Genomic DNA, 10,000 nt, shown 5'->3' with positions numbered 1-10,000 from the left:
AAGTCTGTGCGCGATTGCGTTGCTCACAGTACGGATTCCGATGCCGAGCGATCAGCTAGGAAGCGCCCCAACCATGTCGATCCCCATGGGCGTTGCACTCGCAGTCGCAAAGACTCTGGGCAATGGCTAAAAGCGCTCCGCAATATATTACTCAGACGGGTAATGACGGTCCGAGCGCTCAGTGTCAGGAGAGCTTTCCTGAGCCCTGACCCACAGGCAGGGTGTAGCGTATCCCACCCGCAGACATGTGACGTTGTCACACGACCAGTTGTCACTAATCGACTGATTGCCGATAATCATATGCCATACACCGGGGAAAGCTGCCGCAAGGGGTAGCTACGTAGTGCAGTCGCACCTCTACTACTGTACAGAGATAGGACACCGCATGACCGCAACCAGATTAAACTGATACATGGCGCTGATTACTAATAGATGCAGAGCCATCGGAATATAGATGACATACGACATACAACAGTCCCTATACATGCTGACAGTCTGTGCACACATGCGAACTACACGTCACCCAGACACTCTATCACACACTACTCTCTGGCTGTAACAGACACAGACAAAATATCTAAGCACCAGCATGGAACAACATCCAGTGCATCCTCTCCGCCACATTACACCATTCACACTATGATAACAAAACCAGGAGGTCCACCCCAAAAACAGAATATCTCACTCTTCCAACAACCATCATTACTCAGATAACCCACAAACACCCACACATGTCCTACACAGGGGTGCAACCAACACCACCACACTGCCTTGTCTCACAGCATATAAGCAATGGCAGGAATGAAAGACACAGGCCTGCCACTCCCTTGCCACACCCACGCAACCGGCGCACCACCTCCCCCTGAGAGAAAGGTGCATCCTGACGTGACACATCTCACGGTGCCTCAGGCGTCCACTTACCATCATCACTATGAACGAACCTCGTCCCCTCCCCCCTCATACACCATCCCAAAACCTAACCTATGTTGCACCTTAACCTAACCTATGTTGCACCTTAACCTAACCTATGTTGCACCTTAACCTAACCGATGTTGCGCCTTAACCTAACCTACGTTGCGCCTTAACCTAACCTACGTTGCGCCTTAACCTAACCTACGTTGCGCCTTAACCTAACCTACGTTGCGCCTTAACCTAACCTACGTTGCGCCTTAACCTAACCTACGTTGCGCCTTAACCTAACCTACGTTGCGCCTTAACCTAACCTACGTTGCGCCTTAACCTAACCTACGTTGCGCCTTAACCTAACCTACGTTGCGCCTTAACCTAACCTACGTTGCGCCTTAACCTAACCTACGTTGCGCCCTAACCTAACCTACGTTGGGCCCTAACCTAACCTACGTTGGGCCCTAACCTAACCTACGTTGGGCCCTAACCTAACCTACGTTGGGCCCTAACCTAACCTACGTTGGGCCCTAACCTAACCTACGTTGGGCCCTAACCTAACCTACGTTGGGCCCTAACCTAACCTAACCTACGTTGGGCCCTCACCTAACCTACGTTGGGCCCTAACCTAACCTACGTTGGGCCCTAACCTAACCTACGTTGGGCCCTAACCTAACCTACGTTGGGCCCTAACCTAACCTACGTTGGGCCCTAACCTAACCTACGTTGGGCCCTAACCTAACCTACGTTGGGCCCTAACCTAACCTACGTTGGGCCCTAACCTAACCTACGTTGGGCCCTAACCTAACCCACGTTGGGCCCTAACCTAACCCACGTTGGGCCCTAACCTAACCCACGTTGGGCCCTAACCTAACCCACGTTGGGCCCTAACCTAACCCACGTTGGGCCCTAACCTAACCCAAGTTGGGCCCTAACCTAACCCAAGTTGGGCCCTAACCTAACCCATGTTGGGCCCTAACCTAACCCAAGTTGGGCCCTAACCTAACCCAAGTTGGGCCCTAACCTAACCCACGTTGCGCCCTAACCTAACCTACGTTGCGCCCTAACCTAACCCACGTTGCGCCCTAACGTGCCCTGTAATTGTTTGTTATATGAATCTAGAAATTCGTGTAGCGTTGCCTAATCGCAACCCTCTCAACATAGTTCGCTGCGCGCACACTCTGGTGTCGTGCGTATTGAATCATGTTACGGTGCGTACCCTCACGACATCTAGCGAGTGTTGCGTACGTTCCACATGGTCCCGCTATCCACTGTAATGTGTACTGCTATAAGACGTATATCGCCCCCCCCCTCCCCTGTCGCCTCTAGTTCGTCAGTCAGGAGTTTGCGTGTTCAATGAGCTTCGCAGCTGTGCAATGGCATCCGCATACGTACGCGGGCCACCTTCCACGTGTTCTCTCGTGCATACGTCGCAGCATGTATGTGGACTGATGTGGCGTGTCGTGACTCATAACATCCAGGCATGCAAGACCCATTGAATTCGCAAATGTAGATGGACGTCTACGTTTGCTGCCCAAGTTACGCAAATGAACTGGAAATCCGTTGTTGCGCGGTTGTTCGCGCTGGAGGTGAATCGTTGATATCGACGATCGGTACAGGTATTAACCGGTTGCTTCAGCGACACCCGTCATACCCACGAACGTGAGTGGGCATGTGGGTATGATGTGATACGCGGCGGTGGCTGGGTGGGACCGTCCCCGGCCGGTGAGGGGGGGGCGCCCGGTGTGCTGGCCGCGCGCTGCGTGGGCGCACGCGCTACAGCCGGCTGGTGGGGGCGCCCAGTGGCAGGCGCGCCGGCTGACGGACGCGGCAGGCGGCGCATCTGCGTGCCGGCGCACCCAGCGCGCGGCGCCGTGCGGCCAAAGTGGGTCCTCCCGGGCCCGGTGCGAAGCGCGGTGGACATCTGCAGTGTGCTGGTCCGATTGAGGACTGTGTGCGTTGAGGATGCGCCGCCGCCCGACACTCGGCGCCGCGACGCCGTCTGCTGCTCGGTCGCCCCCGCGGTTCTCGCAGGTGGTTTGTATCGCAGCTGTGCGGATGTGTTGGCGCGTGCGCTGTGCTGGGAGAGTTCGCTTTGGCACGCAAGTGGGGCTCTGCCCCTCTGTGGCGCTGGCGTTGGAGCTGCCCGGTCACTGTTTGTGGCCCCGTGTTGTCTCCCGCCGGCAACACCACGACAGCACGCTCCCGGGCCTCTGTCGGCAGCGGCTAGCTCAGTTGGGAGCACAGGTGGTCGCACTGAAAGCGTCTACTCGCCTATCTCCGGGCGATTGCGCCTCTGTCGAACCCGACCAAGTACTTAGGACGGCGCTGCGCGCCGCCGGGACCTGAGAGGGTTTCGAGGTGTATCGTGCAGGGGAGCCCAGCCTCCTCCTGTTTGCAGAATAATTGAGCGGACGCTTGCGTGTTCGCGCGGGCCTCCGGGACACACTCCCGGGCGGCCGGCTGCTCAGCTCTAGTTGACGCAGCTCCCTGGTTGATCCTGCCAGTAGTCATATGCTTGTCTCAAAGATTAAGCCATGCATGTCTCAGTACAAGCCGCATTAAGGTGAAACCGCGAATGGCTCATTAAATCAGTTATGGTTCCTTAGATCGTACCCACGTTACTTGGATAACTGTGGTAATTCTAGAGCTAATACATGCAAACAGAGTCCCGACCAGAGATGGAAGGGACGCTTTTATTAGATCAAAACCAATCGGTCGGCTCGTCCTGTCCGTTTGCCTTGGTGACTCTGAATAACTTTGGGCTGATCGCACGGTCTTCGTACCGGCGACGCATCTTTCAAATGTCTGCCTTATCAACTGTCGATGGTAGGTTCTGCGCCTACCATGGTTGTAACGGGTAACGGGGAATCAGGGTTCGATTCCGGAGAGGGAGCCTGAGAAACGGCTACCACATCCAAGGAATGCAGCAGGCGCGCAAATTACCCACTCCCGGCACGGGGAGGTAGTGACGAAAAATAACGATACGGGACTCATCCGAGGCCCCGTAATCGGAATGAGTACACTTTAAATCCTTTAACGAGTATCTATTGGAGGGCAAGTCTGGTGCCAGCAGCCGCGGTAATTCCAGCTCCAATAGCGTATATTAAAGTTGTTGCGGTTAAAAGGCTCGTAGTTGGATTTGTGTCCCACGCTGTTGGTTCACCGCCCGTCGGTGTTTAACTGGCATGTATCGTGGGACGTCCTGCCGGTGGGGCGAGCCGAAGGCGTGCGACCGCCTCGTGCGTGCTCGTGCGTCCCGAGGAGGACCCCGTTGAAATGCTACCAGGGTGCTCTTTATTGAGTGTCTCGGTGGGCCGGCACGTTTACTTTGAACAAATTAGAGTGCTTAAAGCAGGCAAGCCCGCCTGAATACTGTGTGCATGGAATAATGGAATAGGACCTCGGTTCTATTTTGTTGGTTTTCGGAACCCGAGGTAATGATTAATAGGGACAGGCGGGGGCATTCGTATTGCGACGTTAGAGGTGAAATTCTTGGATCGTCGCAAGACGAACAGAAGCGAAAGCATTTGCCAAGTATGTTTTCATTAATCAAGAACGAAAGTTAGAGGTTCGAAGGCGATCAGATACCGCCCTAGTTCTAACCATAAACGATGCCAGCCAGCGATCCGCCGCAGTTCCTCCGATGACTCGGCGGGCAGCCTCCGGGAAACCAAAGCTTTTGGGTTCCGGGGGAAGTATGGTTGCAAAGCTGAAACTTAAAGGAATTGACGGAAGGGCACCACCAGGAGTGGAGCCTGCGGCTTAATTTGACTCAACACGGGAAACCTCACCAGGCCCGGACACCGGAAGGATTGACAGATTGATAGCTCTTTCTTGATTCGGTGGGTGGTGGTGCATGGCCGTTCTTAGTTGGTGGAGCGATTTGTCTGGTTAATTCCGATAACGAACGAGACTCTAGCCTGCTAACTAGTCGCGTGACATCCTTCGTGCTGTCAGCGATTACTTTTCTTCTTAGAGGGACAGGCGGCTTCTAGCCGCACGAGATTGAGCAATAACAGGTCTGTGATGCCCTTAGATGTTCTGGGCCGCACGCGCGCTACACTGAAGGAATCAGCGTGTCTTCCTAGGCCGAAAGGTCGGGGTAACCCGCTGAACCCCCTTCGTGCTAGGGATTGGGGCTTGCAATTGTTCCCCATGAACGAGGAATTCCCAGTAAGCGCGAGTCATAAGCTCGCGTTGATTACGTCCCTGCCCTTTGTACACACCGCCCGTCGCTACTACCGATTGAATGATTTAGTGAGGTCTTCGGACTGGTACGCGGCATCGACTCTGTCGTTGCCGATGCTACCGGAAAGATGACCAAACTTGATCATTTAGAGGAAGTAAAAGTCGTAACAAGGTTTCCGTAGGTGAACCTGCGGAAGGATCATTACCGACTAGACTGCATGTCTTTCGATGTGCGTGTCGTGTCGTGCAACACGCTACCTGTACGGCTCGCAGTAGCTGTGCGCCGCGTGCGGGACCACGCGTGCTTCTCAAAACTGACGGAAAATGTTGTGTGGTACGAGCGCTGAAGCTCTGGAGCGGCTGGCCTGCGGCACCTGGCGCCTCGCGCCGGTTTTGAATGACGTTCGCCCGAGTGCCTGTCCGCTCCGGAGTGGAGCCGTACGACGCCCATCGGCCGTGAGGCCGTTGGACACAAAACACTGGAACAGGGGCCGTCGAACGCCTCAGTCCCGCCTATGCAACTGTTTTGAAAGAGACAGTGGAAACTGTAAAAAGATCACCCAGGACGGTGGATCACTCGGCTCGTGGGTCGATGAAGAACGCAGCAAATAGCGCGTCGATATGTGAACTGCAGGACACATGAACATCGACGTTTCGACGCACATTGCGGTCCATGGATTCCGTTCCCGGGCCACGTCTGGCTGAGGGTCGGCTACGTAAACTGAAGCGCGCGGCGCTTGTCCCGCTTCGGAGACGTGGGTGTGTCGTGCCGGCCTGTGGGGCCGGCCACGTCCCCTCAAACGAGCGATGCGCGCCCGTCGCCTGGCGGTTCGCATACCGGTACTGTCTCGGTAGCGTGCACAGCCGGCTGGCGGTGTGGCGTGCGACACCTCGTACAACGACCTCAGAGCAGGCGAGAGTACCCGCTGAATTTAAGCATATTACTAAGCGGAGGAAAAGAAACTAACAAGGATTCCCCCAGTAGCGGCGAGCGAACAGGGAAGAGTCCAGCACCGAACCCCGCAGGCTGCCGCCTGTCGTGGCATGTGGTGTTTGGGAGGGTCCACTACCCCGACGCCTCGCGCCGAGCCCAAGTCCAACTTGAATGAGGCCACGGCCCGTAGAGGGTGCCAGGCCCGTAGCGGCCGGTGCGAGCGTCGGCGGGACCTCTCCTTCGAGTCGGGTTGCTTGAGAGTGCAGCTCCAAGTGGGTGGTAAACTCCATCTGAGACTAAATATGACCACGAGACCGATAGCGAACAAGTACCGTGAGGGAAAGTTGAAAAGAACTTTGAAGAGAGAGTTCAAAAGTACGTGAAACCGTTCTGGGGTAAACGTGAGAAGTCCGAAAGGTCGAACGGGTGAGATTCACGCCCATCCGGCCACTGGCCTCCGCCCTCGGCAGATGGGGCCGGCCGCCCGCGCGGAGCAATCCGCGGCGGGGTCGTGTCCGGTTGCCTTTCCACTCGCCGCGGGGTGGGGCCGTTCCGGTGTGCGGTGGGCCGCACTTCTCCCGTAGTAGGACGTCGCGACCCGCTGGGTGCCGGCCTACGGCCCGGGTGCGCAGCCTGTCCTTCCGCGGGCCTCGGTTCGCGTCTGTTGGGCAGAGCCCCGGTGTCCTGGCTGGCTGCTCGGCGGTATATCTGGAGGAGTCGATTCGCCCCTTTGGGCGCTCGGGCTCCCGGCAAGCGCGCGCGGTTCTTCCCGGATGACGGACCTACCTGGCCCGGCCCCGGACCCGCGCCACTGTTGGCTCGGGATGCTCTCGGGCGGAATAATCGCTCCCGTCAGCGGCGCTTCAGCTTTGGACAATTTCACGACCCGTCTTGAAACACGGACCAAGGAGTCTAACATGTGCGCGAGTCATTGGGCTGTACGAAACCTAAAGGTGTAATGAAAGTGAAGGTCTCGCCTTGCGCGGGCCGAGGGAGGATGGGGCTTCCCCGCCCTTCACGGGGCGGCGGCCTCCGCACTCCCGGGGCGTCTCGTCCTCATTGCGAGGTGAGGCGCACCTAGAGCGTACACGTTGGGACCCGAAAGATGGTGAACTATGCCTGGCCAGGACGAAGTCAGGGGAAACCCTGATGGAGGTCCGTAGCGATTCTGACGTGCAAATCGATCGTCGGAGCTGGGTATAGGGGCGAAAGACTAATCGAACCATCTAGTAGCTGGTTCCCTCCGAAGTTTCCCTCAGGATAGCTGGTGCTCGTACGAGTCTCATCCGGTAAAGCGAATGATTAGAGGCCTTGGGGCCGAAACGACCTCAACCTATTCTCAAAATTTAAATGGGTGAGATCTCCGGCTTGCTTGATATGCTGAAGCCGCGAGCAAACGACTCGGATCGGAGTGCCAAGTGGGCCACTTTTGGTAAGCAGAACTGGCGCTGTGGGATGAACCAAACGCCGAGTTAAGGCGCCCGAATCGACGCTCATGGGAAACCATGAAAGGCGTTGGTTGCTTAAGACAGCAGGACGGTGGCCATGGAAGTCGGAATCCGCTAAGGAGTGTGTAACAACTCACCTGCCGAAGCAACTAGCCCTGAAAATGGATGGCGCTGAAGCGTCGTGCCTATACTCGGCCGTCAGTCCGGCAGTCACAGCCGGTCCTTGTGGCCGGCCGCGAAGCCCTGACGAGTAGGAGGGTCGCGGCGGTGGGCGCAGAAGGGTCTGGGCGTGAGCCTGCCTGGAGCCGCCGTCGGTGCAGATCTTGGTGGTAGTAGCAAATACTCCAGCGAGGCCCTGGAGGGCTGACGCGGAGAAGGGTTTCGTGTGAACAGCCGTTGCACACGAGTCAGTCGATCCTAAGCCCTAGGAGAAATCCGATGTTGATGGGGGCCGTCATAGCATGATGCACTTTGTGCTGGCCCCCGTTGGGCGAAAGGGAATCCGGTTCCTATTCCGGAACCCGGCAGCGGAACCGATACAAGTCGGGCCCCTCTTTTAGAGATGCTCGTCGGGGTAACCCAAAAGGACCCGGAGACGCCGTCGGGAGATCGGGGAAGAGTTTTCTTTTCTGCATGAGCGTTCGAGTTCCCTGGAATCCTCTAGCAGGGAGATAGGGTTTGGAACGCGAAGAGCACCGCAGTTGCGGCGGTGTCCCGATCTTCCCCTCGGACCTTGAAAATCCGGGAGAGGGCCACGTGGAGGTGTCGCGCCGGTTCGTACCCATATCCGCAGCAGGTCTCCAAGGTGAAGAGCCTCTAGTCGATAGAATAATGTAGGTAAGGGAAGTCGGCAAATTGGATCCGTAACTTCGGGATAAGGATTGGCTCTGAGGATCGGGGCGTGTCGGGCTTGGTCGGGAAGTGGGTCAGCGCTAACGTGCCGGGCCTGGGCGAGGTGAGTGCCGTAGGGGTGCCGGTAAGTGCGGGCGTTTAGCGTGGGTGTGGTCTGCTCTCGCCGTTGGTCGGCCTCGTGCTGGCCGGCGGTGCAGGATGCGCGCGCCTGTGCGGCGTTCGCGCCCCGGTGCTTCAACCTGCGTGCAGGATCCGAGCTCGGTCCCGTGCCTTGGCCTCCCACGGATCTTCCTTGCTGCGAGGCCGCGTTCGCCTTAGCGTGCTCCTCCGGGGGCGCGCGGGTGCGCGGATTCTCTTCGGCCGCCATTCAACGATCAACTCAGAACTGGCACGGACTGGGGGAATCCGACTGTCTAATTAAAACAAAGCATTGCGATGGCCCTAGCGGGTGTTGACGCAATGTGATTTCTGCCCAGTGCTCTGAATGTCAACGTGAAGAAATTCAAGCAAGCGCGGGTAAACGGCGGGAGTAACTATGACTCTCAAATGCCCACCTGATGCGTAATATATGGACCCTCTCGATCTACCCCTCAGCATCGTTGTGATGTTGGGTAGATGATGGTTCAACTGGCCTTTCGGTGGGAAATCCTAGCTCTGGCCTTCAAGTGGCGGGGGTCGTGAGGGTGCTGTGAAAGATTATGCATAGGCATAACTCTTTTCCAGTATCCCGACTGACAGAGCAGGGTGCCTTCTAGGGCTTGGGGGTTACCTCCCCCCCTGCCTTTTGTTCCAGCTGGTGCAACTAGTACAAGCAAACGTGGTACCAGGCCTCACACTGGAGTGCCTGTGCCAGCTGATGAGCCACCCAACCAGCCAACCGGTGCGGGTCGAGCGCCGCTCCCCGCCATCTGCCCAGACTGTATGCGGTCGTTTTCCACCAAGACCGGGCTCGGTGTCCATCGCCGTCGCACCCATCCGACTGCTGTCAATGCCGAGATTAAGACCGAGAGGAAGAAGGCCAGGTGGTCTCAGGAAGAGCTGCTGCGTTTGGCCCATGCAGAAGCGACCCTCGCCACCCAGGGCTGTAGGTTCTTAAACCAGGAACTTGCCAAGGCCTTCCCCGAGCGATCGCTGGAATCAATTAAGTGCCAGCGCAGATCACAGATCTATAAAGACATGGTATCGAGGTTTGTCACCGAACTCTCCGGAACGGATCGCGGTCCTCGTGGTCCTGCTGTCGAGTCCGCTGACGGTCAATCTTTGCCACAGTCTCCACCTGGGGGGGAAGATGTCGACCTAGCCATCTGGTCATTTGTAGCGGAACTCCCCTCATCAGACCGTCGATTCCGCTCGCTCGATGATCTCGTGACTCTGGGTCCCACTACCAGCCGCCATACTATCCAGGTAATGTTGCTGTCTGTTCTTGATGAAGTAGGCAGTAAGGAGCCAGCTGCCCATCAAGCTGTGAGTATGTGGAACCAACAGCCCCCAGAGCGGAAGCGCGCACGCAGGAGATGGGAGTATGCGGTGGTTCAGCGTGCTTTTAGGAAGAACGGAGCACGCTGTATCAATGGACTTCTTGATGGCACGCTCTTGCATCAGCCGCCATCCATCCCGGGGCTGATTGAGTTTTGGGCAGACCTCTTCTCTCCACCTCGTGTTAGGTCTCGAC

At 57.0% G+C, this 10,000-nt stretch overlaps 1 non-coding gene and 2 pseudogenes across 1 annotated transcript; all 3 read left to right on the top strand.

The window, feature by feature from the left end:
• Nucleotides 1-3,390: 3,390 nt before the first annotated feature.
• On the top strand, nucleotides 3,391-5,299 carry LOC126197343 (small subunit ribosomal RNA). The gene has a single exon (XR_007539710.1). It is a non-coding gene; the product is annotated as a small subunit ribosomal RNA (ribosomal RNA).
• Nucleotides 5,300-5,651: 352 nt separating this feature from the next.
• Nucleotides 5,652-5,805, top strand: LOC126196649 (5.8S ribosomal RNA; annotated as a pseudogene).
• A 188-nt stretch (nucleotides 5,806-5,993) lies between these two features.
• The window catches only part of LOC126197803 (large subunit ribosomal RNA), an 8,234-nt pseudogene continuing 4,227 nt past the window's right edge, over nucleotides 5,994-10,000 (top strand).

This window comes from Schistocerca nitens, chromosome 7 (assembly GCF_023898315.1).
Source record: "Schistocerca nitens isolate TAMUIC-IGC-003100 chromosome 7, iqSchNite1.1, whole genome shotgun sequence".
Lineage (NCBI taxonomy): Eukaryota > Metazoa > Arthropoda > Insecta > Orthoptera > Acrididae > Schistocerca > Schistocerca nitens.
This window is presented reverse-complemented; position numbering and strand designations above follow the sequence as displayed.